General features: G+C 44.7%; 1 pseudogene; it reads left to right on the top strand.

The window, feature by feature from the left end:
• The first annotated feature begins 305 nt into the window (after nt 1-305).
• The window catches only part of LOC129017619 (leucine-rich repeat-containing protein 37A3-like), a 29,908-nt pseudogene continuing 20,665 nt past the window's right edge, over nt 306-9,548 (top strand).

Raw genomic sequence — 9,548 nt, 5'->3', positions numbered from 1 at the left:
CACCTTGGAGGAGGAAGAGTTCAGGCTGCCAGAACTGGACTAGAGCTTCTGAATATCCTGAGGCAGGGTCCCTGACTTCCTTGGGAAGCTCTGCCACGCCCCCACCCCACTCCACCACAACAGGCCGCTGGAGTCTTGGGACCACCGGGGTCTGCGGCCCAAATCCTACCTCACTAAGGGGAGGGGAGGGGGGAAAGGGGAGCTTGGGCGGGATTGTGACATAAGATTGCCATGGTGACTTGGAGCAGATCTGGACCCAAGCCTAATAAAGGTGGCATAAAGATGTCATAAAGACTGGGCGGGGCGCACGCTTATCGCGGGTGCGAGCCTCTCTAGGCTATTAGAATGGCTCCCGCTCACCGCGCGGCGCCAGCGCGTGTCATGTCCCAGCTGTGTCTCTGGGGCCCACGGCCCCCCCTCACATGGCAACTATTGTGGCTACTAGTCCAGGAGGCTCAGCCTCTTGAGTGGGTCAAAGACCCGCTCCAGCTGACTTCTAACCCCCTGGGGCCGACTGAACCCTAGTCTTCCCGCTCCTCCCATCTCCCATGGGAATCTCCCCATGCGTCTACTCCCCCTGCCGACCTGGAGGGCTTTGATTACCTGGCGTCCTCTGCTTCCTCCCAGATGTCAGCCCTGCCCCAGGAATCGACGGAAAATTTGGTTCTGTTCCTGGACACGGATTCAGCTGGAAAGCTGCCCCCGGGGCCAGAACAGTTCTCGGCTGCACACCAGGATCTAAATAACAAGCTGACTCCGAAAAAAAGGCACCCAGAGGTGGTTCCGATGCTGGACTGGGATCAGAACTAGACCCTAGTTCAGCTTCCTCGCCTCAAAAGTAAGGTTCAAGCTGCAGATCTAGATCGGGCTGCAGATCATCAGGCAGATGAAATACTTGTTCCACTAGACAGTAAGGTTTCAAAAACCAACCAAATTTATTGTTTTGCCCAAGAAGCTGAAGAAAGATCTAGCTCAGCACCGGAGCCTTGCTAACCAATTATCCAAACCTCGGTGTCAGAAACAAGCTTTGCAGGATGAATATTCAAGTATGGATATATTGTATCCCAGCAGCCTGCCTCCAGAACTCCGGTGAACTCCGATGAGCTTCTAGGGCTGCCTCCAGAGTCCTCTATGGAGAGTCTAGCTCAAACTCCACCGAATCATGAGGTGACAGTTCAACCTCCAGGTGAGGATCAAGCTCATTATAACTTGGCCAGCATTACAGTTAAACCTGCAGATGTGGAGGTTACCATAACTTCAGAGCCTACCAATGAGACAGAATCTTCCCAAGCCCAGCAGGAGACCCCAATTCAGCCTCCAGAGGAGGTGGAACCTTCTGCAACCCAACAGGAGGCCCCAACTGTGCCTCCCATTCCTCCTATGGAGATTGAACTTTCCCCCAGTGAGCAGGAGCAGCCAGCTCAGCCTTCTGAGTCTTCTAGGGAGGTTGAGTCTTCTCAGACCCAGCAAGAGAGCCCAGCTCAGCCTCTAGAAGAGATGGAACCTTCTGCAATCCAAGATGAGGCCCCAACTGAGCCTCCAGGTCCTCCTATAGAGCCTGAACTTTCCCCCAGTGAGCAGGAGCAGCCAGCTCAGCCCTCTGAGTCTTCTGGGGAGGTTGAATCTTCTCCAGCCCAGCAGGACAACCCTCCTATTCCCACTGAGCAGGCTGACTTTTCTCTAGCCCAGCCTGATCTCCCTTCCCCACCTCTGCATTCTCCTGAAAAGATTGAATCTCCAGTCCAGCAAGAGACCACAGCTCAGAAACCAGATCCCCCTAGGGAGGCAGAACCTTCTCCAGTCCAGCAAGAGTTCCCAGCTGAGCCACCAGAGCCCCCTAAGGAGGCTGAACCATCTGCAACCCAGCAGGAAGCCTCAGGTCATCCTCTGAAGTCCACTGAAGAGGTCAGTCCTCCACCGCAGCGGGAGATACCAGCTCAGCCATCAGAGCCACCTGAGAAGGTCAAACCATCTCCAGTCCTATAGCAGGCCCCAACTCGGCTTTTAGAGCCACCTAAAGAGGTAGAATCCTCTCCAGTCCAGCAGGCAGTCCCTGCTCAGTCTTCAGAGCCCCCTATGGTGATAGAACCCTCTCTGACCCAGCAGATGGCCCCATCTTTGCCTCCAGAGTTCCCTCAGGAGGTGGAACCATCTCTAACTCAGCAAGAGGTTCCAGCTCAGATTCCAGAGCCCCCTATGGAGGCAGAACCTTCTCCGATCCAGCAGGAGGCCACAGTTCAGGCTCCAGAGCCCCCTAAGGAGGTAGAACCTTCAAGCCAGCAGATGGTCCCAGCTCAGCTTCCAGAGCCACCTAAGGAGGTTGCAGCTTAACCCCCAGCTCATTATGAGATGACAGTTCCAACACCAGGTCAGGATCAAGCTCAGCATTGGACATTGCCCAGTGTCACAGTTCAGCCTTTGGACCTGGGACTTACCATTACTCCAGAACCCACTATGGAGGTTGAACATTCTACAGCCCTGAAGAAGGCTATAGTTCCTCCAAAGCACCTTAAGGTGACACTTCCACATCCAGACCAGGTTCAGATTCAGCATTCACACCTGACTGAAGCCACAGTTCAACCTGTGGACCTGGGGCTTATCATCACTCCAGAATCTACTACAGAGGTTGAACTTTCTCCAACCATGCAGGGGACCCCAACTCAGCCTCCTAAGAAAGTTGTACCCCAACTTCCAGTATATCAAGAGGTAACAATTCCAACACCAGGTCAGGATCAAGCTCAGCATCAAATATCATCCAGTGTCACAGTTCAACCTGTGGACCTGGGACTTATCATCACTCCAGAACCCACTATGGAGGTTGAACATCCTACACCCCTGAAGAAGACTATAGTTCCGCCAAAGCACCCTAAGGTGACACTTCCACATCCAGACCAGGTTCAGACTCAGCATTCACACCTGACTCAAGCCACAGTTCAACCTTTGGACCTGGGACTTACCATCACTCCAGAATCCACGACAGAGTTTGACCCTTCTACAGCCCCGATGACTACAGCTCTTCCTCCAAAACACTCTGAGGTGACACTTCCACCTTCAGACAAGGGTCAGGCTCAGCATTCAAACCTGACTCAAGTCACAGTTCAACCTCTGGACCTAGAGCTTACCATAACTACAGAACTTACTACAGAGGTTAAACCATCTCCAACCACGGAGGAGACATCAACTCAGCCTCCAGACCTGGGGCTTGCCATCACTCCAGAATCCACTACAGAGACTGGACATCCTACAGCCCTGGAGAAGACTACAGCTCCTCATCCAGACCAGGTTCAGACTCTGCATCGAAGCCTGACTGATGTCACAGGTCCACCTACTGAACTAGAACCTACTCAGGATTCATTGGTGCAGTCTGAAAGTTACGCCCAAAATAAGGCTTTAACTGCACCAGAGGAACAGAAGTCCTCCACAAGCACCAACATATGTGAGCTCTGTACCTGCAGATATGAGACGCTGTCGTGTATTGATCTCAGTCCAAAGCAGAGGTTCCGCCAAGTGCCTGTGCCAGAGCCCAACACCTACAATGGCACCTTCACCATCTTGTAAGAATCACCTTTCCTCAATTGTCCTCTGTGTCCTGCCTGACATGGCAGCCTTTTCCTGGAGGCCTTCCTGGGCCTTCTTTATCTCCCTAAGCCATACTGACAACTGACTTTCTGCTTTCACCTTTGCTTGTCAACTCTCCCTTCTCTTCATTCTCCTTTACTGTTAGGCCCCTTCTCCAGTCTTTTACTTTTATTCCAGTCTTTTACTCATTTTCATATCCATTTTTATTTAGCCCCATCACATCATTGCTTAACCGCTGCTCTCCTCCCATTTTCCCTTCACTCCCTTTACAGCAGCCTGTCCCTCTCCCCATCTCAGTGATGATGCTGTAAGTGGTTAAGAGTTTATTCTGGAGTCAGGCTGCCTGGGTTTGAACCCAGGTCTGTCATTTATTAGCTTGGTGACCCAGAGCAAGTTATTCTGCTCTGTGACTCAATTTCCTCACCTTTAAACTGAGGATTATGCTAGTTACCATTTCATAGGATTGTTGTGAAATTTAGGTGAGTGAATATATGAAACACTTCATCAGTGCCTAGCATATGTAGGAGTGTTGACTGTTACCATGATTACTTAGTCCTTTAGTTATGTCCAGAACTCATCTTTGTCCCTGGCTTTCTATATGTAGCACTCGTTTTGTGTCACACCCAGGGCCAAGTATGCTACTGTCTCCAGAACATGAAAATGATAGGAGGGAAGAAAGAGAATAGGCATAAAAAGGGAGGTATATATAATTAATTACTAAAAGATAATGCAGACCATTGGTGCTATAATTTACCAGAATCTGTGATCCTTGAGGTGTGGCGATCAGGGAAAGCTACATGGATAAGCTAAAACTTAGGTCTTAAAGAGTAGCTGTAATTTGTTAAATAGAAAAAAAAATGGGAGTACAGTCTAGGCAAAGGCATGGCTACAGGTATGGTTGGAATTTAGTAGACCAATCTGGCTGCAAAGAATTAGGTGAGGGAGCAATGAAGATATGATTATGTAAAACCTTGACTATCAGCTATAGGAGTTTGAAAGCTACACAATGAGGTATGGAAAGCCATTGAAAGTTTCCGAGCAAGAGAGATTAAATGATTAAAACAAAAGGATTCTTTCATTTTATTTTGTTTTTTGCTTTATGTTCAAGTGTAAACATGCAAAGGATTATTTTAGAATCCATATGTAGAGTGCCCAAAAGGAAAATCTTATTTCAGGGAGACAAAATAGAAAGGTCTAGCAAAATGTAGGACTAAGGTGTGAAGGGGCTAAATCAGATCAGTTGTAATAAGAATGGAAAGAAAAAGCCTAGGATGTTTCAACAGAGGGCAAAGCTTTGGTGTTACCTGGCATAGGGTTTCTACTTATTTATTGAAATGATAAGCTTTTGCCCATTTTTCTGTTGAAGTATTTACCATTTTTGATTTGTAGAAGGAGTTAGTTCAGACACATAAGTGCTTTTGGATAAAGTCCTTACATTCAAAGTAATTAACTGGCATTGTCTGTCCAAGAGATGGGATGGATAGGAAGTTAAGCTTCCGGGAGATGCCTCATCATTTGTGCCAGTGGCCCCACATTACTTCTTGATGAATTGTGCACACTGGGAAGCTACTAGCTCTGGAAATGAGAAAGCAGGTGTTATTTTCTGTTTCTGAATATCCCCGACAAGGTTGCCATGATTCTTTTACTTATCCTGTTCATTCTTTTCCTACCTATTCAAGGATATAAACTGTGTTTCTTTACAGAAATTACCAAGGAAACTATATTTCCTACATTGATGGAAATGTATGGAAAGCATACAGTTGGACCAAGAAACTGTGAGTATATTCTCTCCAAATATGACAAAAAACTAACTGCATTGTAAGATCCTTCTTGGTCCAGAATTTTGAGGTCGGTACGTCTGAGAAAAGATATTTCCCCTCCATACCCCAAATCAACCTCTATTGATTGCAATCCTACGGTTATTTTAAAATTAAATTTGGTAGGCTCTCTTTAAAATAAGAGGCAATTTAAATTTATTTTTTATCACAGAAATAATACGTGGTTATATTCTTTTTTTCCCCTCTTTTTTTTTTTTTTAAGAGACAGGGTCTTACTTTGTCCCCCAGGCTGGAGTGCAGTGGCACAATCACAGCTCACTGCAGCCTTCACCTCCCAGGCACAAGTGATCCTCCCACCTCAGCCTCCCAAGTAGCTGGGACCGCAAGTGCAGGCCACTATGCCCACCTCATTTTGTATTTTTTGTAGAGACAGGGTCTTCCTATGCCGCTTAGGCTGGTCCTGAACTCCTGAGCTCAAGTGATCCTCCCACCTTGGCCCCCTGAAGTGCTCATATTACAGGCATGAGCCACCACCCCCAGCCCATGATTCTATTTTTAATGTATAAAAATGCAATAACAGGTATAACAAAAACCCTCCTTGTGCCCTGCTCCCTCATCCCTGAGGTAATGCTGCTCTGCATTTAGTATACATGCTTCCAGACTTTTTCCCATTTGCCTACATATATATTTACATAAGGCAAAATAGATTTGTTGTGTGGTTTTTAAAATCTTTTTTCTTTACCTAAATGGTAACTTCTTGCAACTTGATTCTTTTACTTCATGGTTATGTATCATTTGGTAAGTGTATCACCTACATGATATCATATAAGTGTATCAATTATCATATGATATGATATTCTTTCACTTCATGATTTCTTTCCTTCCCAGTACTTAGAGGGTCACCCCATTCATTTAAACTCCTACATAATCCATGGTATGGATGCACCATAGTTTATTTAATAATTCCCCCACTGATGAATGTTTAGATTAGGCTTAGTTTTCTTGTTACATGCGTTGCTGCAATGAAATCCCTGTAGATGCTTCTTTGTGAATATGGGCAAGTATTCCTGTGGAATACATATCTAGAAATGGAATTGTTGGGGTGAAGACTATGTAGACTATGTAGATATAAAATTTTAATTGCCCTCAAAAAAGCCACTTCTGGAGAGTTTATATGATGACTGTGTGCAGGATAGTTTAGGAAGGGAGAGACTAGAGATGGAGACACCAGCCAGACAACGTTACACCATCCAGGTAAAGAGGGAGGGACAACAAGCCCCATCAGTGTATAACTGAAGAAATCACTTTCATGAAATATTAAAGCAATATAAAGCCAAAAATGAATTTCTATTAATATGATAGAAATTAATTATATTAATATGATTTGAATTAGTTCAAAGTTATGTATTAGGTAAAGGGGTAACTTCCTTTCAAATGCTGTGAAAGGATGTCTTTTATTTCTTCTGATCCTGAACTGGCTTAGGAAAACAGACCTAAGCTAGGAAGGTGTATAAATGTGAGGCTATTTGTTTTAATATTAGAAACTATATATAGAGATCAAAACTTTGAGCTCATAATCTAGGATTTGATGAGACTACAGAAGGGCATCTAATCAAGTCTACTGCTCTCAGGAAAAATTAATTCCAAAGTCTATTAAGTTGTATATTTTATTTATTGAAACTATGAAGGTAAGACTCTAGGAGAGGTACAGGCAGGGTTAGGGCTCTGGAAAGTTCAAATACAAGTCCAAACGTTTAGAGTTGAAAAATGTGTATTCAATATTATTCTAAACTCTCACTATTATTCATACTAATCGACATCTAATAACTTATCAAGGCAATATTTTCCTTTTCCTAGAGATTTATCCTGCAATAAAATAGTCTATTGAAAGACATACATTTGAACCCCTACCATTTTTGCAGTTTATGTAAGTTACAAATATAACTTGATTATATTTGGAATTTTTATAAAACTTAATTATAAACCTCTTTGCTATCCATTTTGAAATATGATTAAAATTTGACCAGTAGAAAGGTACTAAAATTATATAGCAAACTGTTTTTGTCTCTAGCAAAGATTAGTGTGAGAATTATTACGCGGACCATAGTGAATCATCAGAGAGCAGTGGTTCTCAACTGGGGTGATTTTGTACTCAGGTGACATTTGGTAATGTCCAGAGACAGTTTTGGTTGACAAAACTGTGGGTGTGCTCCTGGCATCTGGTGGGCAGAGGCCAGAGATGCTGCTAAACATCCTCCAAGGTATAAGACAAACCTCCACGGCAAAGGATTATAGAGTCCAAAATGTCGATGGCACTGAAGTTGTGAAATCCTGTTCTAGAGAAATACAGATCACTTAACACAGGTATTTACTGAGCATTCACTGTTTTGTATCTAATGCACCACATGTGCAATGTTAAATTATAAATCATAAGCCAGTATCTTCCACAGGGAGATTTCTTTAGTGCTTAGAGAAAGGATTGAGGTTATGTTCCATCCTATACAAATTAGACTCATGGCAAATGATAAATGTTCTGAAATAATTTTTTTTCCTTTGGCTTATGTCTTTTTTTGTAGAAATCTTGGTTGCAATTTACTAACAGAACTGAGCTTTGGAACATTTCAGGCCTGGCACGGAATGCAGTTTTTACACAAGTTGTAAGTGAAATAGAAGATGAATAAGTGTAAACACCTATTTATGTATAAAAACTCATACAATTATTGGTTAGCTGGGTACAAGCCCATTATGAACTCTGAAAAGTATGTCTTAAGATCCATTCGTTTTTCTCAAATGGGGAAACTAAGGTACAAAGAGGCCAAGAGACTTACATAGCTTATATATGACCTCCTCTGCTTGTCCTAGTTCTGACCTATAGCATGGGCAAGAAAAGGTATCAAACAAGTGACCCCCAAATTAGTCTTGTTGCTGGGCGGGGTGGCTCAGGCCTGTAATCCCAGAACTTTGGGAGCCGAGGTGGGTGGATCACCTGAGGTCAGGAGTTCAACACCAGCCTGGCCAACATAGTGAAACCCTGTCCCTACTAAAAATACAAAAAAATTAGCTGGTCGTAGCGGTGCAGTTTTTTGCTCCCTGGAGGACTTTGTGTTAAGCTTCCCTCCTTGCAGGTAAGTGCTGCAGACGTTTAAGCAGCTAGAAACTCTGCGCGTGAGCAGCTAGAAACTCCGCGCGTGAGCAGCTAGAAACTCTGTGTATGAGCAGGAATCAAAGTTAAATCCAAAGTGTAGGGCTGGGCATGGTGGCTCACACCTGTAATCCCAGCACCTTGGGAGGCCAAGATGGGAGGATCACTTGAGGTCAGGAGTTTGAGACCAACCTGGCCAACATGGCGAAACCTCGTCTCTACTAAAGATACAAAAATTAGCAGGTCGTGGTGGCGGGCGTCTGTGATCCCAGCTATCGGGAGGCTGAGGCACGAGAATGGCTTGAACCCGGGAGGTGGAAGTTGCAGTGAGCCAAGATTGTGCCACTGCACTCCAACCTCCCCTCCAGGCTGGTCTCGAACTCCTGTGACCTCAGGTGATCCACCCATCTCAGCCTCCCAAAGTGCTGGGGTTACAGGTGTGAGCCACCATGCCTGGCCAAGATGGTGTTCATGTTAAGCAATTGTGAAAAAAAAAAAAAAAAAAAAATTGTAAAGAAAATACATCGCTCTATTTTAATTCCATATACTGTCCTGACTACTCTTCTACCATAAGTGCAAGAATTCTATGATTTCTCTGTATAACATACCCAGCAAATCAGAGTGGGTATACTCAATGGCCTGAAGGGGACTTTAGACTCAAGGTGAAGATTCTCCTCCACATCTGACTTTAGAAAAGACTTTCCACTTCTCTTGTGGTTGAGAAATCTAGTTTCACACAGTTCATTCTGAGGTAGAGGGAGGCGTTCAGGATGTGTCTGGACTAGAGCAGCAGTTTCTGCAGATACTCCTCTCTGTCCTCATTAATTTGCTGATGCTTAACTTAGGGAAGGGACACTGAGGGTCTGTTTTTCGTTTGCCCTCACACCAGAGAACAGGCTCATTAGGTCCCTCCACCAAGAGGTTTAGGTAGCATCAATACAAGTGTCTTAAACTCACCACCTTTACTAAACACTTTATACACTGGGAGTCCCTCATAAGAATCTGGCAGCCAGGAGCAGTGGCTCATGCCTGTAATTCCAGCACTTCTG

The sequence above is a fragment of the Pongo pygmaeus genome, chromosome 19, assembly GCF_028885625.2.
Source record: "Pongo pygmaeus isolate AG05252 chromosome 19, NHGRI_mPonPyg2-v2.0_pri, whole genome shotgun sequence".
Taxonomy (NCBI): domain Eukaryota; kingdom Metazoa; phylum Chordata; class Mammalia; order Primates; family Hominidae; genus Pongo; species Pongo pygmaeus.
This window is presented reverse-complemented; position numbering and strand designations above follow the sequence as displayed.